Raw genomic sequence first — 17,803 nt, 5'->3', positions numbered from 1 at the left:
CATAGCATTTAAGTTTATTTGAAAAGAGCAATCCCTACAGTTTCTTGCTCGTTCTTCTCAGGGAGGTCAGCGTAGTGAACGAGCAGTAGCTTAAATGTGACGTTTTCGAGTGTAAATTTATTTTACCTATGGAATAAATAATCTTTGATTTTGACTTTGGACACCTCGCCGTAAGGTAATCATCACAGTATTCTCGTGCTATACTGAAATTTCTTTTGTTAAATGTAGTATTTACGTACCTATTTATATTTTTATACCAGGATCGCGAATATAATAGAATATATATTTTGATGTCAGTTTTTAAACACCGAGCAAACGCTTCAATTCTATAATGAAAGGCGCGTGGGACTATCCGCTCTGTGAACGTGAGTGTATTGCGAGATTATGCGAATGTGCGCGATCGTACGTTTACTGTACCGTACGACAATTTCGTAAACTCCGTTTTTGGACATAATCGCTTTTTTACTCTTCAAGCGAAATATCGGGCAATCAAATTTTAAAATATAATTTGTAGACCCTTTTTTAGTTATAAAATAAATGTGGAAAGATTATCATATGTTTATTTCTAGTAATTCTGTTTATTGTGCCTACTCAAAAGTTCACATGAATGATGGTTACAAAGTTTACGAATTTAGCCGACGATATTCGAATGTTACTTGTTTCATGAAGTTCGTTTTATTTTTATGGCTTTCTCGTAATAAAAGCACTTTGCAACAAATAATTCTGAAACAGCACTCAATTACTCAATTTGATTCCGTTACTTTAGCCAACCACAGACGACTTGATACCTTTTCATCTCATACACAACTCCGCACAGCGTACTCGCATATATTCTTTTGCTTCCTCAGTACTTTCTTTTACATTAAATTAAATTATACTTTGATTATTTCGTCATGAATAAAATATAATGTAAAGAGACTGTCAAATTCTGGCATAAGAGTAAAACTAACAATATTGTTTCATAATTGTGTTTATATAGGTAATCATTAATTTATAACTACTAATTATTGTATTGTCAAATATAGAAAACCTGTTTTTAAGCTGTAATATAAAGAAATTTGTCCAAATAGATGCTATAAATACAGGTACACATTTACTTAGTTTAGGCATCCCAACTACACATTACGTTATAGTATTTAAATTATAGCTTTATCATTAAGATTGCATAATTTTGGTTCCTTTCTTAATGCTTATTTTAATACTATAATAGCTTTATTTACATTTGTTTTACTTGTATTGTATTAGACTAAGTTACACACACGACGTGGTTTTAATATACCAGGGGTACGCCTTTGTTATGCATAAATTTCTATAGAATAATAACCATTATTATCTGTTGTTTCTCTATAGAGAGGTCGGTATGACTTTATTTTCATAATTATATATATACATTTGTGAATACCTAGGAGTAGTTTACTTACAGACTTATTAAATCTATTTGTCCACGTCCTTGTCATATTAAAAAAACAACATATTACACTCTAGTTTAGTCTGTTGAAGTACATATGAGTAAACGTACCCATTTATAAATATATATGTTTGTATACTTAATATTTGTCCGGACACGGTGAAACTGTATTATTTAGGTCAATTTCTATATAACCTGTGTTTACACAAATAAATGTATGTTGTATAATGATAATGTGTAGTAATAGCTATGTTGCTGATGGTTTTTCGAACCAACGGCGACGGCGTGATCGTCGTGAAAAATTGATGAATAAAAAAAAACTAAACATTGTTTAAATAAACTTGTACATTAGCTACTTTGTAAGTGTACGACAATGTGAGCATTACTTCGTTTTGATTGTGAAGAGTAAGGCTGTAGGTGAAAATACAGTCATGGGACTTGTCTACTTATGTCTCAGAGTGACGGGCGCGGTGGCAAAGATCAGCAATGATCTTTGGGATTTAAAGCTCGCATATCTCAGACCAGACTAGCTCTCAGACCAGACGCACGAATTGTTATCTCCATATTATTAAAAAAACAGGTATGTAGGCACTGTTACTAAAAATGAACCACTTAATGAATGATGATAAAAAATTATGTTTAAAAATTAATACTTTTATTATATTGCATTCAAATAAACCAAATAATAAAATAAATAAAATTTTCACCACGTCGATTTTACGCCGCCGCCGTCGTCGGTCAAGTTCATTTGTTGGGATAGTTATAACATATGGGAAAGTTATGACCTTGCGGAGTGAGTGATATAAGAGAAGGTTGTATGCTTATTTGCATGCTGTTTGTTTTGCTCGCAAGCTTTATGATTGATTACATATTTATAAAAAGGAATAAAATGAATAATTCAGATTATGAAATTAATGCAAGAAACATAGGTACTATTCTGAAAAATGAATGTTACATAAACAAGATTATACGTAACAACTGCCAGTGCAATTAAAATTCCACTCCAATCTTTATGTTAAACAGAATTCTACTAATATTAGTGACATAAACATATATGGCTGGAAATGTATTCTTTTATGTCACTGCCTTCACCTGACTTTGTCAAAATATTTGTACATATCAGTATGTGTGTACTTTAATAAAACAAATTTGTGTTATTGGCGACGAGAGCCTGGAAGAGGCACGTTGACAAGCTGCTGGCGCCCAGAGTTCCTCGTCAAATATGAGAGGGAAGACCTGACATATGTATACATATATGACTGGAAATGTATTCTTTTATATATGTGACTGGAAATATATTCTTTTAAATTCATTCACCTGGCTTTGTCAATAAAATATTTCTGCATATCAGAATGCGTGTATTTTAATATAATGAATATATGTATAGTAATAAGGAATACGGTAAAGCAATGTATGTAATTTTAGCAGCAGTAGAGTTGCGAAACAGTTAAAGAGTTCATCCAGAGAAGTACTGCCACCTTACCTATTTCTACTGCCTAGCACTAATGTTAGCATATTGCGTTTAAGTTTTGGAGGGTAAGGGTGTTAGTCAAATTACAGGCAGAAGGGATTTGTCAACTTGAGTCTCAGGGTGATATTTGAGATTTAAAGATCAGTGGACGTAGTATGGTAAAATATGTGTGATAAAACTGACCGTGACAATATTTCATTCAGTTAATAAATCTAAGTTTGCTTTTTTTGGTAATGAACTATTGTTATGCATTTTGAAGAACAAGAACAACGACATAAAATTTCGTATATAGCTAGCTAACTTTGTCGTTTAATCATCGCCGCGAAAACCATGAAACAAAAGATGACTTTTCATCTCGTTTGTCGCGCTCAATTTTTACGTTGATAAAATTACTGTGCAAATATTTTAACGCCAGCTGTGACCTTGCTACCATGTTTGGCACTGTGTTAGTCTTATGCAGTCATTGGTCGCCGGCGCTCGCGATGACATAAAAATGTGACGTAACGGTGCTGACATGTTCGCTATTGTGATAAAATTATAAAAGTTTATCATTCGAATAAGACAGCCAAATGTGGATATTATAGCTTTATCGACGCGGCATACTACGGGGGCTCACGCACGGCTTGTTCGTCGCTAAAATATTTTATAGAGCATTAAAAGGTGCAAACAATTAATTACTTACTGGACCTCGCTTTTTAGCAGTTTTATCAATTTAAATTACGTAATTTGGTATTAAACATAGTACTGCAATAGTACTTGCAAATACAAGCATAGTACTAGCATAATCTTGTTTTAATGGAAGAGGACGTAGGTCGCTACTGCCCCATTAACGTCTTCTACGTGTCCTGAATACGAAATTTTAGACTTAGCAACATTATTAGTCATTTTGGACGAAATGTTTCACGATAATGAGAAATTAATGTTGCTGGTAAAGTTTTCGACGGCTACATAATGCTGGAAAGCTATTTTATTTATATATTTAATCGTTTGTACAGGAAAAACATTTAATAAAAGAAAATCACTAACAAACATTTTTGCTTATTTATAAATTTCTTCCTACAGACCTAAATACAGGATACAACTGATATATCGAGTTTAAGTGCACAACAAAATAGGAAATATGTAATTTAAAAGGAATATCAATAACATTAAGTCTCGTCTCAGGGTGATCTTAGAGGTTTAAAGATCTGAGCGGTATAGTTGTGGATAGGCGTGTCACATACCACCAGGCGCACGACATGTTCGTCATTAAAAAAATGCTAAATGATTCTATGCAGCATTAAAAGTTACAAACAATTAATCTGTAACTAGGCCTATGACTATTTGCGAATCCTATGAATAATTTTAACTAGTCTGAAGGTTTCTTTGTTTACAAATGTCACGTCACTTTGACGGCTAAAACTGGGTATGGTTGGAGAGCCCCCCCCGAATGGGTTCCCGCCTTGTCGTGGGGGGGTTCTAGTAGTTCTAGTAGTTCTAGGGGCTCTAGTAGCTGTGGTCGATTTCATCCCATGGTGAAGCTAAGAGGAACTCACGGGCCGGCCGATGGAGCTAAGCTGGCCCGAGGAGGAGGGCGTACCGCGCGGACGCATGCGGGGAGGAGCGTCGCGGGGGAAGAGACGTGTCGGTGTGTCGTTGCCGCTCGTCCTATTCTCCGCGGCCGAATTTAAGCGATAGGCCCGTGCGGTGGGCGCTCTAAAGGACTCTCTACGGAGAGTCCACATGGATGCGCGTAGGGTGTTGCGGCAGAGCCTACCAGATCCGCCGCGGGGACTAGGGGAGCATCCTCTGAAATTTACAGTTGAGAGGATATTGTCCTGGCCCCATGGCCCCTAGGTAGCAGACTCGTGGGAGTTCGCTGCCCAGCATAGAGGGGCCCGAGATGGAAAGCTCGTCTGGTGTTCGGCGAGCCTTACATTTGGAGTCGGGGGACCGTTGTGTCTCCCTTCTCGGGGAGGGGTTACGCTCGGCGCGGCCAGCCGCTGGTGGAGGCGCGAACGAGCGATAGCGTACCCGTGCCTCTACCTGCAGCGGAGAGGAACACCCCGGGAGTTTGGTGCGGTCGGGCTGCTCCCCTTCAGGGTTCAACCCAGTCCCACATAACCCCGGCACTGCCCCCGCAGGGCCGGGATATCTGTAAGCAGATTCCCTCGGGTAATTAAAAAAAAATGGGTATGGTTGGAGAGAGGGGGCTTTTTGTATAAGTTGCTTGGTCAGGGAAGACGAACGGCCTCGCTCTCTCTGAACTTGCCGTGTCATATTTAGAATCCGTTTTAACTTCATCCATATCTTATACTTTCGGACTAATCACTGTGAAAAGTGCATAAAAAAAATGAATTGATAACGAAGAGTGAATAAGCCGATTATTAAGTAATTCCTGACTAAGTCTGCGTTGGGGCTGTTTCCTTCGACGTCTCCCTTTCCGACGTGCATAATATACTTATTACTATTGCAAATACAATTAATAATAATAATATACCTAACCTCACCATCGCAAATCCTTGCGAGAACCAACTAAGGTGTACGGTTACGTTCCGAGCACCTCCAAACTAATTTTATTCTTTGGAACATCGGCGGCTTTTTACAAGAGCTTGGTCGCTCACAGAACGATGTTAAAGTCTTATAAGAAAGCGGTGTCAGTTTCGACGAATTAACTAGTGTTTTTTTTATAATATTAAGTGATGGGACAAACAAGTGCGTAAGTGAAGGAACGAACAAGTAGTGGTGGTAAGGGACAGGCCTATCCGTAACTGTTGCAGTGCCACTCGGAGTTTTGAATCGCAAAGATCTAAAGGTTGATGATGGGATAATGATGATGTGACTCGAGCCGCGCGTGTAGCGGGCACTGTGATTCGATTTGGGACAGCACGGAACGATTGTTCGCACCTATATTTTAATATCAATACATCGTGTAATACAGCCCACTTGTTTAATTCATCTAGACACCCATTTGTACTAGACAGGACTTTAATTCCCGCTAATACAAAATAGTGTCCTCCAAAAAGCCAATAAAGTCACCATAAAATAAAATAAATAATAAGTAACACAAATTCTTAGCCCCGCACTAGGAAACCCTGTATCGCGGGTGCCACGGACACACACATAGACAGCCACAAATTACACCCAAACTATTGAGATGTTACTACGTAACAGATACGTCACTCTCATACAAAATCAAAAATGCCTTCGCTATAATAGCCTATTAAATCCAAAAAAATAATGACATACAAAACAATGAAAAAGGTGAAAATAACGTTGCCCGCCGCGTGCAGAACCGAATGCTCATAAACGAAAGACTTGTATGAGCGCTTGCGCCGACGTCGGCGCTCTTGTCACGTAACCCTGAGCGAGAGAATGAGCCCTGCCTAAACTCACGAGAGAAATAAATGTTCGCCATACAAATATTTTTCCCAGACCGAGAATCCAACCCGGGACCTCTTAGTGGCAAATCAACATGGTAACCGTTAGGCCACAGAGGCAGTTAAAATTTTGCGAGCTGAGTCTAAACACAAAGTTATTAAGTAGTTGAGGAAGTTGGGTAGTTTGTAGACTGACTGGGGTGCAGCATCAAACCAAAGTTACAATATTAATGTAATGTTATCGGATTTATATTATATACCAAGTTTCAAGCCGGTTGGACAAGTGGAAGTAAATTAATTAATCGTTTTGTGATTGAGGTCCCTGCATTGGTTCGGAAAAGAGCTGATGATCTGTAAACAGGTTTGCCGATGTTCATCAAACAGCGAAAAACTATAAAGCGTGAAACACACTCACAGCGGGTGCGAGTCGGAGGCCTGTTAAATCGGGAGCATGGCGGAAGTAAATCCATATATTTATATGGACGCGGGACCACGACATACAAGAGTCAAGCAGTTGAATCAATCACGAAAATAGTATAACTGAGGATATACACTGATTACTACATGGTGTGAAAACACGATTCGTAACAAAATTTCACGATAGAAAAGAAACACAACTTTACTCATTGACTTACAATTATATGGACGTCGGGTCCGCGCTAAAAAGTTACGTAAAGTACTTATAGGGCGTGAAAATCGTATACAGAGCGTCATTCACGCTCTAGTCTTCGTTTGTTCGACTGACAGCGAAGCAAGCAAAATTAGACAGTACCGCGATGACATTACAATTTAAATTCAACGTTTTAACTTTTTCATATTCCTTCACATGTCACTACGTTTAAATAGGTTGACTTGGGACATTTTTTCCGTGGTTTTTGTATTAGACACGTCGTCCATTTATTTGTAAGTCAATGACTTTACTTCGAAATTTTATAAGAAAACGTGCATTCTGTTATCTAGGTTTTATCGATTATTCCACTGTACTCTATTGAGATTCAACTACAGTTACAAATGACTTTTAGATGATAACGAATATTGTTAAAAAGCCGTAGTAGCTTAATCAAACCGCCTTTCAAGCAGAGGAGGAATGTGAAACGTGTGAAGTCTCCAACCCCCATTGGGCCAGTGTGGCGGACTATGGTCTTAACCCTCGACTGAGAGGAGACCCGTGCCCAGCAGTGTGACGTATAAATGGGTTGCTAATGGGTAACGAATATTATCACAAATTGCCATAAGGTCTCAGTGCAGTCTTAATGGAATTACAATAACTAGTAATTTCAAGAAAATTAGCAACTTGGAGTCCAGAAAAGTTGGTGTTCTCGTGGTCGTATTCCAGAACTAGAGTTGAGTAGACTCAATGCTCAAGTCAGGATCTGAGTATGGTTTAAAGCACTCGAAATCATACTCAAGTCCCTGCCATTAGGGTCGTATTTCCAGTGCTTGTGTTTCCAGTGCAATCCTGACTTGAGCATTGAGTAGAGTTCTAGAATACGACACTCAGAGGCCTAGGTCCGGTACATACGTGTCCATTAAATAGTTATTGGTACCTATAGCTACAATATGTCATTTACGACAACATTACTGGTAACCATAGCTACCCGTAAATAGCAGTACCCGATTGGTGACCTGTTACAAATATTAATGTTATTAATATTAATGTTACCACAAGTATTAACACCAAATTTTTACTAATATTTTACTGTAAAATACTCAATATCCTAGTATAAACAATAAATATTTACGATGCGTCCCTACAACAGAAAAAAATGTGAAAAAAAACTTTGGCGGGATTGTTGACGTTTAGCGTTTGATGAAGACTTTAATTGTGATAGATGACATTACTAATTAATTTATGTAATTATTACCTATCAAAATGTTTGTCAGGTTGTGGTTTTTGTGATGTGGTTACAAACATTAATATTAGATATCCTATTGGAATTACAATCTTATTGGGAAAAATGTCATGAAAGCGGAAGTCAGTCGCCTTGACATTGTTCTTTAGAAAGAACTTATTCCTTAATAAAAGACTTTTTGGAGTAAAATATCACTCAAACTTAAAACTTTATTTAATATAGGTTGTATTAAAACTTTTTTTAAGTCGTTACATTGTGAGTTTTGATGGGATTCGTTACAGCAATAATAAAGCAGCAAATACTTTTGTAGACACGGAGGTCTACAATTTTACCAGTTCCGTGTGTACCTTATCTGAACAAATATATACTTTTAACTTATTTATTGAGTTGATATTCAATAATTTTTTTGTGAAATTATTCCACTAGTTTGCTATAATTATTAATACATAGATGGAACACTCAGAAAAAATTCCTTCGATCCGGCACAATTCGAACCGACGTCTTCTAGCTTACCGTGCTAGACGCTATACCAACTAAGCATATATACTTATAAATATATACTTTCTGAAGGCCAGCGAAAGGTGTCCGTAGAAATGAGAAAGGCAATAATCAGTTAGCTGTAAGTTATTGACAAAAGTTAGGAAGTACCATAAGGCAAGAAAAGTTACAATGGCGGCTATAACTTACATTTTCAGGAAAGTACTCTTTGTACTGTTAGTAGACCAGCTCCCGTAATGTCGATACGTGTTTTGATTATAGTGCCCTTCACTTTCAACCTCTAGGTTATACGTGAAAGGCACTAATAACCTGTGCAAGCACAGGGGTCTTTTCAGTTCAGGTCCTGATCCCGGATCAGGCCGTGTGCAGGGTTATCACAGACCATTGTTACTGACTTCATCCGGTTCTCAAGAGGCTAGTGCCTTGGGTGAACCGTTCCGGGTGCACGTACAGTATCCTCCCTATTTTCCAGATAGGTACCGGAGCTGCAGGCACGCTTATTTCCCGTTGTGTGTTGTACAAGTAACGGTTGCCACCGCTAAGCCGTTGACTCAAATGTCCACTATCAAATCACCTTCACTGGCGGATCCGGACTCTGGGTATGGACTCGTGGGGGTTATGGTAGCTGCAAAGACGGACGTCTGCTCCGGTGATGTGTGGCCGGGGCATCTGTCTCATGTGCAGCTAGCACGTCTTAGTACTGGTCTAGATGAGAGCCTAAGATGAGGAGACGCGTGGGGCACGTGTGTTGCACTTAAAGTTGGAAGCTATGTCCGTATATTATAATAACAACGCATAACGCACACACTCAACATAGCCCCGCACTAGGGAAAACCCTGTGTCTAGGGTACCATGGACACACGTAAACAACCACAAATTACACCCATACTTACGACAGAAATAAATGTAGGCCATACAAATATATCTCCCGGCTAAACGAACCCGGGACCTCTGCGTGGCAGTCCAGCATGGTAACCGTTCGGCCATGGAGGCAGGTACAGGACAGTTGGACCGACATCTGTGGCTCCTTTCTCTGCCGCACGGTTGACAAATGGAACTCCCTTCCGGCACATGTCTTCCCTCCCTCTTATTTATTTTATTTTTATTTATTTATTTATATTCAGGTTACTGAGACCCATAGATACATACCTTACAGACTAACATACATAACAATATAAAATAACACTAATTACTAATTTAACACGTATTTAGGTTGTCGGCGACGTGTGGCGCCATCTGGTGTCAGGCAACCGGCCACGGAATCGCCGGTATAGGACACCCTTCGGCCAGAACTCCTCCTTCATGAAGGTCGACAGATGTTCGGTCGGCACTCTCACCACAAACGAATTAAAGTTCACGTAGTGGCGGGACTCCAACCGCTCGACCCTCAGGGTGTATTTGGATTTCAACCTGATGTACTCCACTATCTCCTCAGACTTCGTGGAGTAATGCAGGCGTGACAGGTACAGCAGCGTTGTCGGGATTGCCGGACGCAGCAAAAAGTTGGACCCTGTCGGTGCAGTGCCGCACAGGTTACGGCTGGTGGGCTTCCTCTTCTTCTTCTCCACCTTTGTGAAGCCGTCATCGTCGCACCGGGCCGTCTGCCTCTGTGGTTTTGCAACTTCAGAGACAGGTACACGAGGTTTTTTCATCCCCTTCGTTGATAGCTGCCTGGCTTGTGGTTGTGGAGCAACGGGTCGGTTAACAGCTGCGACAGCGGCGTAATCACGTGGAGGGGTCAACGTGTTTACGCGTGACGTCTCCGCCGGAGCGGACAATCGAGGGGCGGGGCGCGGGGAAACGCGCTCAGCGACAGCGGTCGGTGACGCATCCGTATGGGCCGATTCAAAACTGCCGATAGATGCATTATGTGCCCCGCGACGAGTATTCACGTTACAGGCCTCGGGTGACCTACTTACCGAAGTTGCACTACTCAGTAATACAACTTGGGCACGTAACTCACAGATGGTGTTATCCGAAGCCTCCAATTTACATTGCACTTCGGCCAGACTTGCTTTCAGGGATGTGATGTCCTTAAGCAGCCTAGTGACATCGACATGGTCGAACGTGACAGGGGGCAGCTTGTGCAGCTCCTTTGCCACGAAAGCAGGCACGTCGTCTGGGTCGGTTTCCTTTAACATCGTTATAATGTCCTGGATACTCTTCGTTCCTCCATCCCTGATATGGGGTCCTTCAAACGAGGCGTGAAGAGGCATATTGTAGGCAGGCAGGGTGGAGGTGGCTAGTGCAGTGAGGGTTTCATCGCTGCACTAGGTTCCTTCGCGTTTGGATACCACTTTCCACTTAACATCAGGTGGAGTGGAGTCATTTGCCTGTCATGTATAAAAAAAAAAAAAAAATCTCCGGCACAAGTGCTAGGCTAATAGAGGGCGAGCTAGACATTCTCCGATCCCTCTAGCCGCGTAGGTTTCTGGGAACTGGAGAGACGCTTCGGCATTGGGCGTGCCTACTGCTCCGCCACCAAAGAAATTTGGTAGTGGACTTTTGGTAGTGCAACGCACAACGGGAAGTGAGTGTGCCTACAGCTCCGGTACCTATGATGGTATCGTGTGTTATTATTATTATAAATATATTAGTTCTTCCAAGGAACTACTGCCACCTTACCTATTAGTGCCGCCAAGCAGTAATGTGAGCATTATTGCGTTCCGGTTTTGAAGAGTAAGTAAGGGTGCTAATAAAATTAGACACATGGGACTTGTAAACGTGTTTTTTTTTTTAATATATAATAGACACACGCTTGGCCACAATCTCACCTGATGTTAAGCGACGATGTGACCGACGATGGGACGCGTTTGCCTAAAAAATGCCTATTCACTCTAGCCTTGAATAGCCCCAAATTGTACTTTTCGGGAAATACATATGCCGGTAGAGCATTCCATTCCTTTGCCGTACGCATCAGAAAGGAGGAGGCAAAGCGCTTAGTGCGAATAGGTGGAATATCAACGACATAAGAATGGAGTGCTCCGGACCTTCTAGTCGACCGAAGGAGGAACGGTGAGGGCGGAACCAAATTGAAAAGTTCCTGCGCACACTCCCCGAAATGTATCCGATAGAAAACCGACAAGCAGGCTACTTTTCTGCGATGATCGAGATTTTGGAGCTTCGACTCCACAACGTGTGACGGCGGCGGCGACGTGCGCAGTGGCAGTGCCTCATAGATCTTTGCGATTTAAAGCTCTGAGTAACACTGCAACTGCAATGGACAGTCGTGTCGCTTACCACAAGGCACATGTTCAACTTGACTTGTCCACCTCGTCACTGAGTTTCATAAAAAAAATGAAATTACATATAATAAACAATAACTACAGCCTATTAGATATCTGCAGGAATAAAGTTACTGTACGAGATTATACGTGGTTTTGCATAAAAGACGAATTTTAAATTATACTCTAATTAAAGGTCAGATAATTAGTCATTCTGGCATAATCAGTTTCAAACTGGTCCTTTCTAGAAATAGACATTTTGCAACAATTGCTTATTAATAATCACTTGCTAACCTCGTATGTCGCTGACATATTGAATTTTTTTTAAACATTGCCGTTGAAAAAAATCCACGTTGAAGCTCTATTGAATAAAAATTAAAATCCGCGTTTATGAACAGAAATTTTGATTAAAAATTTCACCGCACTGGTATTTTTAACGCTTTTTAATTATGTAACACAATAGGCATTCCGTGTCTATATAGGGTTTAATAAAATTATGCTCAAAATTTAGAGAAAATATTCTCCGAAATTAAATTATCATCTTTTTAATTTGAAAATTTCCACAAGAAAATTTCAACTTTGTAAAAAATCAATGAAACCGATAATCTAAAAGTAAGCTAAATCAATTTTTGGTTTAAATTTCGAAACTTCTAGAACAAAAGTGGTTTGTAATCATGACGTCATCTGTAAAGCACTACAGATCACAAATTTCTTCGCCGTTATATTGTGTACATCAAAAAGAAGCAATACATCAACATTAAATAGTCGCAATCTAACCTGAAAGGACGCTAAGATGATTTTTTTGTATGATTCGAAACTTCTACAACAAAAGTCGTTCATAATCACGACCACGTCATATAGCCACTAGAGACCACAACAGAATTTACTAGTACGAAAGCGTATTAAAGCCTTTCATCACTGTTATATTGCGTGTGGTGAAAAGAAAAGATTCTTTACACAGTCGAAGACTAATCTAAAAGGTAAATAGATTTTTTGATTGAATTTAGAAAACTCTAGAACAAAAGTGATTAATAAACATGATATCACAATAAAAGTTATATAGAGTACAGCAAAAAGAAAACATCTCAAATAGTCGAAGTCTAATAAAAAAGGAAGCTAAGTCGATTTTTTGTTTGAATTTACTAAACTTTAGAACGAAAGCGGTTTTTAATCATACGTCATCTATACGGCCACTGGAGACCACAACAAAAATTATATTGTGTTCAGCAAAAGAATGTAGATTCTTGTTAAACAAGAAAAAAGAAAAGTTACAACTTACGTTTTGCGGAATTTTAAAAACTATTTCTTATATATAGACAAAACATTGACGTCAAATGTTGATAAATGCACCTTAATTTCAGAGTCAAAATGTAAATTGTTTAAGTCGAAAATTAAATCTAAAACTCACTTTTCTCGTCTGAATCCGGGTTGCACCTGCAATAAACAGACTATCATTGAGTACGCTCGATGCTCGAGTGGGGAACGAGAATGGCTGAGAAACAGCGTGCAAAGGGATTCTTTTATAAAGATACTTTGGGATATTGGAACACGTATTTATTTGGGCATGTTTCAGGCAATTTTTTGTTATTTCATCCGTAGGGTTTTCTACTTTTATTACTGCGCTCTCAAACTTGCGACACGTTCTTACATTGGGACGCAAAATTAGGTATATTTATTTATATTTGCTACATTTTTCTATATGTCCGAGGTACATTGGCGTTTAACAGTGAAAAATACATTTGAATTGAATAAAAAGAATACAATTATTATGTTACAACTATTGCAATGCAAGCAATTTATAATATAATGCTATTTATTATCTTACTTGTGAACTATATTTGATGAAATTTTAATTGTTGAACGATTAATTCTTGAAAAATTATACTTGCTTATCAATTATAAAATCTTTATATTAATTAGATAAATAAATAAATAACGCACACACTCAACATATTGTCTATGGTACGAGGCACTTTTAATTTTAAAATTTTATGGGGCGTGATTATTAAAAAATATAAGAACGTTGAGAAACTTACTATGTTTCCTTGATTATTACGACGATCCGAAAGTTAGAGCAGTGATTTTAAGCTTTCAAGCACAATGACCATTTTTTACTTCGTTCTGTTTGCGAAAGATTTGTCAAAGATGATTAGCTCGCTAATTGCAAAATCATAAAAATACGCAATGAAATTATTGTGTCAAACCAACACACTACAAGGCTCATTATAGTGTTTTGTAATTTCAAAACAACAAGAATCTTCCAGCTTTTATGAAGAGAAAACAAATTTATTCGTCTTTCAATAGTAATAGTTTATTTTCCAAAGTAAAATTATAACAGCAGGATAGATTTCTTTAATATCTAATGTACAACATAAGTCAATTGTATCTTTGTATGTAACTTCAAAATACACAAAAAACCAAAAATCCTTTTTGTTAAACTATTGTTTTTGATATTATAGTGTTTTGATTGGACACGGTAGATGAACGTTCTCAAATGAGGCGACTGAGAGCAATACGATGGTCGCTACTAAAAATTTTTTACAGTGGTTGAGTTTACGCAATTGACACCTCGAGTACCATAGAGTCGCGATCCTATATCCTCGATTTCTTTCAAAGTAAATTAATAACGCGCTGTTTGTACGATTCTGTAACTATAAAGCCTTCGTTTGTTTCTCATTTGTACATTCATTCTCAAATAATTGATATTTCTAGGATCTGCGGACTAAAGCACGTAAGTCAAAAACCAACATCTTTTATTTCAATTAATACACTTACTAAAGCACAAAAGTCAAATTCATTTGTTACTTCATTAATTTGTAACTTATATTCTAGAGGCGTCTTTTTCAAATTTATCATTATCTTCACATCTTCCAACAGTGTAAACTACACAAAAAAATATAATCATACACTTCCGGACACATAATTTGAGTCACCTTGCATTTTTATCCTTAAAGGATAGGTTTTCTCCGATTTTTTAAATTCACATTTTCAATAAAGACTTAAGGAAACGACGTTTGGTATATCAGTTTCAAAGTTGCTTAATAGCATTTTTGAGCAATCAAGCATTTTTAAGCTAAAGGCATTAGAAAATGCAAGGTGGCTCGAATTATGTGTCCGGGAATATAATATATTACGTTAAAAAATGAAGTATTTTGTTGACTTATGTCTTTTAGTCCGCCGACTCTAATAAAATTATAATCGATTCGATTGTAGATGGTTTTTATAATATACATTCTGTGAAATTATCAACTGCTAGATAGCGGCACAACTGCTTTTATGTTTAATGGCGCGCACTCGCTCTAATTAGAAAAGGCTTCAATCAAGGCGAATAATAAATAGGTAACGATTATGATACCAATTTTAATTGGCAATTGTTTTTGACAGCTTAACTGTAGTCGCCCCTTGTACTCTTAAGAGTACTTAAGTACTTGCCATGAAAAATCCATGCCACGTACATAATTAGAGTTGTGAATTTTTAATTTCAAACACCGTTTGCATTTGTTCTGAGAAAAAAAATTTATAGTTTGACGAAATATATATTTTTTTTCTAACACACATTTTAGATCTAACACAATTGAGATCAGGTAACACAATACTCCTTCAAAATAAAGTAATAGTAACGTACACTTGGAAATTCTAAGTCGTACCTATTACGTAACTTGCCGTAAAAATTTGAATACGCCACACGTTTCAAGCGAACCTCCGTAGTAAATTTTGCACTATCAAAATATCCTTTTTCCGCTTATAAAACCCACTAATTTCTGAATTTCGCATATGCGCATTATATATTAACTTCTTTGCATATGTTATTATGTATGAGATGCGTTAGCTTATTGCATGTAGGCACCGCGGTAAATTCTAATACCGAACACGTCGGCCAATATATCAAAGTTTTGAACTTGGCTTTCGAAAGCAGTACACAATGCACAAAACTTTCCCACGGCATTCGGGGATTTTAAAATTCACTTACGAACTTACACGTTTTAGAATTTTTGAAATTGGATTATAGAATTCGAAATTCGAAAATTTTAATTTTTTATTTAAAAGTGAAATAAGATAAAAATAATGTTTAAAAATAGAGAACTAGATAACGGTTTTAATAAAAACTAAGGCACTATTAAAAATTAAAAAGAAAATTAATTTCAAATTTCAAAACTAGCTCTAGCTCATAGTTATTCTTTTTTTTTTTTTTTTAAATTCACATATCGTATTTAAAAGTAGGACACGGTACCTGAGAACGAAGGGCGGGTGTCTTCGATGGTAGCGCGACGTCAAATGCCGTGCGGCGGAATGGGCCAACATGGACCAACACAAGCTATACTCGATTTGTATAGGGACCAACCTATACTGCAACTGCAAAGAACGCGAAGGCAAGATTGATCGTTCGGATAGCTGTGCCCCGGGAATGTTTCTCTGTATCACTCGCGATTTATATGGCAAATTGACTGTACCTTTCAAAAGGAGTTTGTCGATTAAACGCGATGACTTGTAAATTTTGCGCGTTTCTTTCAACCAATTTTACAAATTGTTTTCATAGTAGAATTTTATTTCAACCTCCATAGATGTTATCGGATTACGTAAGGTGCAATTTACTCAATTAACCTGCGCAACGGAATTAAAGATAGAGATATCTTATAATGTTTAAGGTTTATAAGACTCATTGGTTATTATGTGAATGTTGTAACCTGCATTGCGCCATGATATAGAGAACTATATCTTAATTCTAAAAAGGTCTTCTTTTTAAGAATCAAGTTAAGTATTTCGTAGTTTGAAGTTAATAAAGTGATTACAGTCTGTCTGTTTTCAAGACGGAGTAAAATGAGATTTGCAGGGTTACTAGTTTTGATATTTAAATAGTCGTGTAGTTGTTGTCGACAGTTTTATCGATAGATTGTGATAAAAGGTAAAATTTTGCCAAAAATATTTGAATTGTGAATGTTACGACGTTCTAATGATTACCAATTGCGTTAATACCTTCTTTATTCTTGTTTTGACCGTTGGCCTACTAGTATCGAAAGCAATTTTTATTCATATAAATTTTAAGAAGAACAGGAAATTAAAAACTTTGAAATATGTATCCTCTTTATATTTTTAATGAACATAGTTTGAAATATAGTGTATGTATGTATAAACTTAGAAATATAACAACTCAAATGAACCTGTATCCAGCAGTTGGATTAATAATGATCGGATGATTATTCAAATGAAAGAAGTTCGGCTAGTTTTTGCATAATCGTGACCAATATTCAGTCGATAGTCGATAGAATATTTATCGACTGCAATCACTAGCTATTCGCAAGCGGGCAACACTTTTGCGCAATCAATTACCATTTTACTCCATATTCTTCAAAAAAGATAGACTATAAAGACAGATTCAGTGAGGTACGACCATGGGATTATGGGATCCAAGAGCCCAAAATGTTGATTTGTATGAGAAAAAAAACAACAATTTAAGTAGATAAGAAAAAAATAGTTTTATTTCCAATCTCCTTTGAATTTTCAAATAGAACTTAACAAAACTGCCTACTTGCCACAAGTAAAATGACGTAATTGGCCGGAACAGAGATATATACACTTTTTTTTTAATTCAAATAGTTTGGTCAATTTTTTCGAAAGTAATTATATTACTTTTTTATTCATAATAATAACATGTCTCTTTAAAATCAAAAAGTCCAATTTTGCTAGTAACGATGTTATTTTGAACATAATTTGTTAGACCAAAAAAAATACGTTTTGTAGCAGTAGAGCTCTTTGTGAAAGAGTTCGTCCAGAGAACTACTACCACCTTACCTATTTCCGCCGTCAAGCAGTAATGTTCACATTACTGCGTTCCGGCTTAGAAATGTGTTGAATACATTTAAAGTAATTTCACCATACGGGCTATTACTTACCCACCTTTGTACGCACTGGCATAATGATGGGACACTTTCATCCCGTAGTTTATACATGAATAGTCGATAAATAAGAAAAACTACACTGATTTACAAATT

The 17,803-nt window shown here is 37.5% G+C and overlaps 1 protein-coding gene across 1 annotated transcript in view; it reads right to left on the bottom strand.

Annotated features, from left to right (window-relative positions):
• The window catches only part of LOC113237765 (calexcitin-1), a 114,386-nt gene extending 98,283 nt beyond the window's left edge, over nucleotides 1-16,103 (bottom strand). Inside the window, exons 1-2 of the mRNA XM_026474405.1 lie at nucleotides 16,045-16,103; nucleotides 13,222-13,247 (exon numbers count right to left, since the gene is read on the bottom strand). The gene's annotated coding sequence lies outside the window, so the exon portion shown is untranslated. The remainder of the gene's footprint in view (nucleotides 1-13,221; nucleotides 13,248-16,044) is intronic.
• Nucleotides 16,104-17,803: the final 1,700 nt, after the last annotated feature.

Source organism: Hyposmocoma kahamanoa, unplaced genomic scaffold (assembly GCF_003589595.1).
Source record: "Hyposmocoma kahamanoa isolate Upper Pololo Valley unplaced genomic scaffold, ASM358959v1 94, whole genome shotgun sequence".
Lineage (NCBI taxonomy): Eukaryota > Metazoa > Arthropoda > Insecta > Lepidoptera > Cosmopterigidae > Hyposmocoma > Hyposmocoma kahamanoa.
The sequence above is the reverse complement of the archived record's forward strand: the minus strand, read 5'-3'. Positions and strand labels throughout refer to the sequence as shown.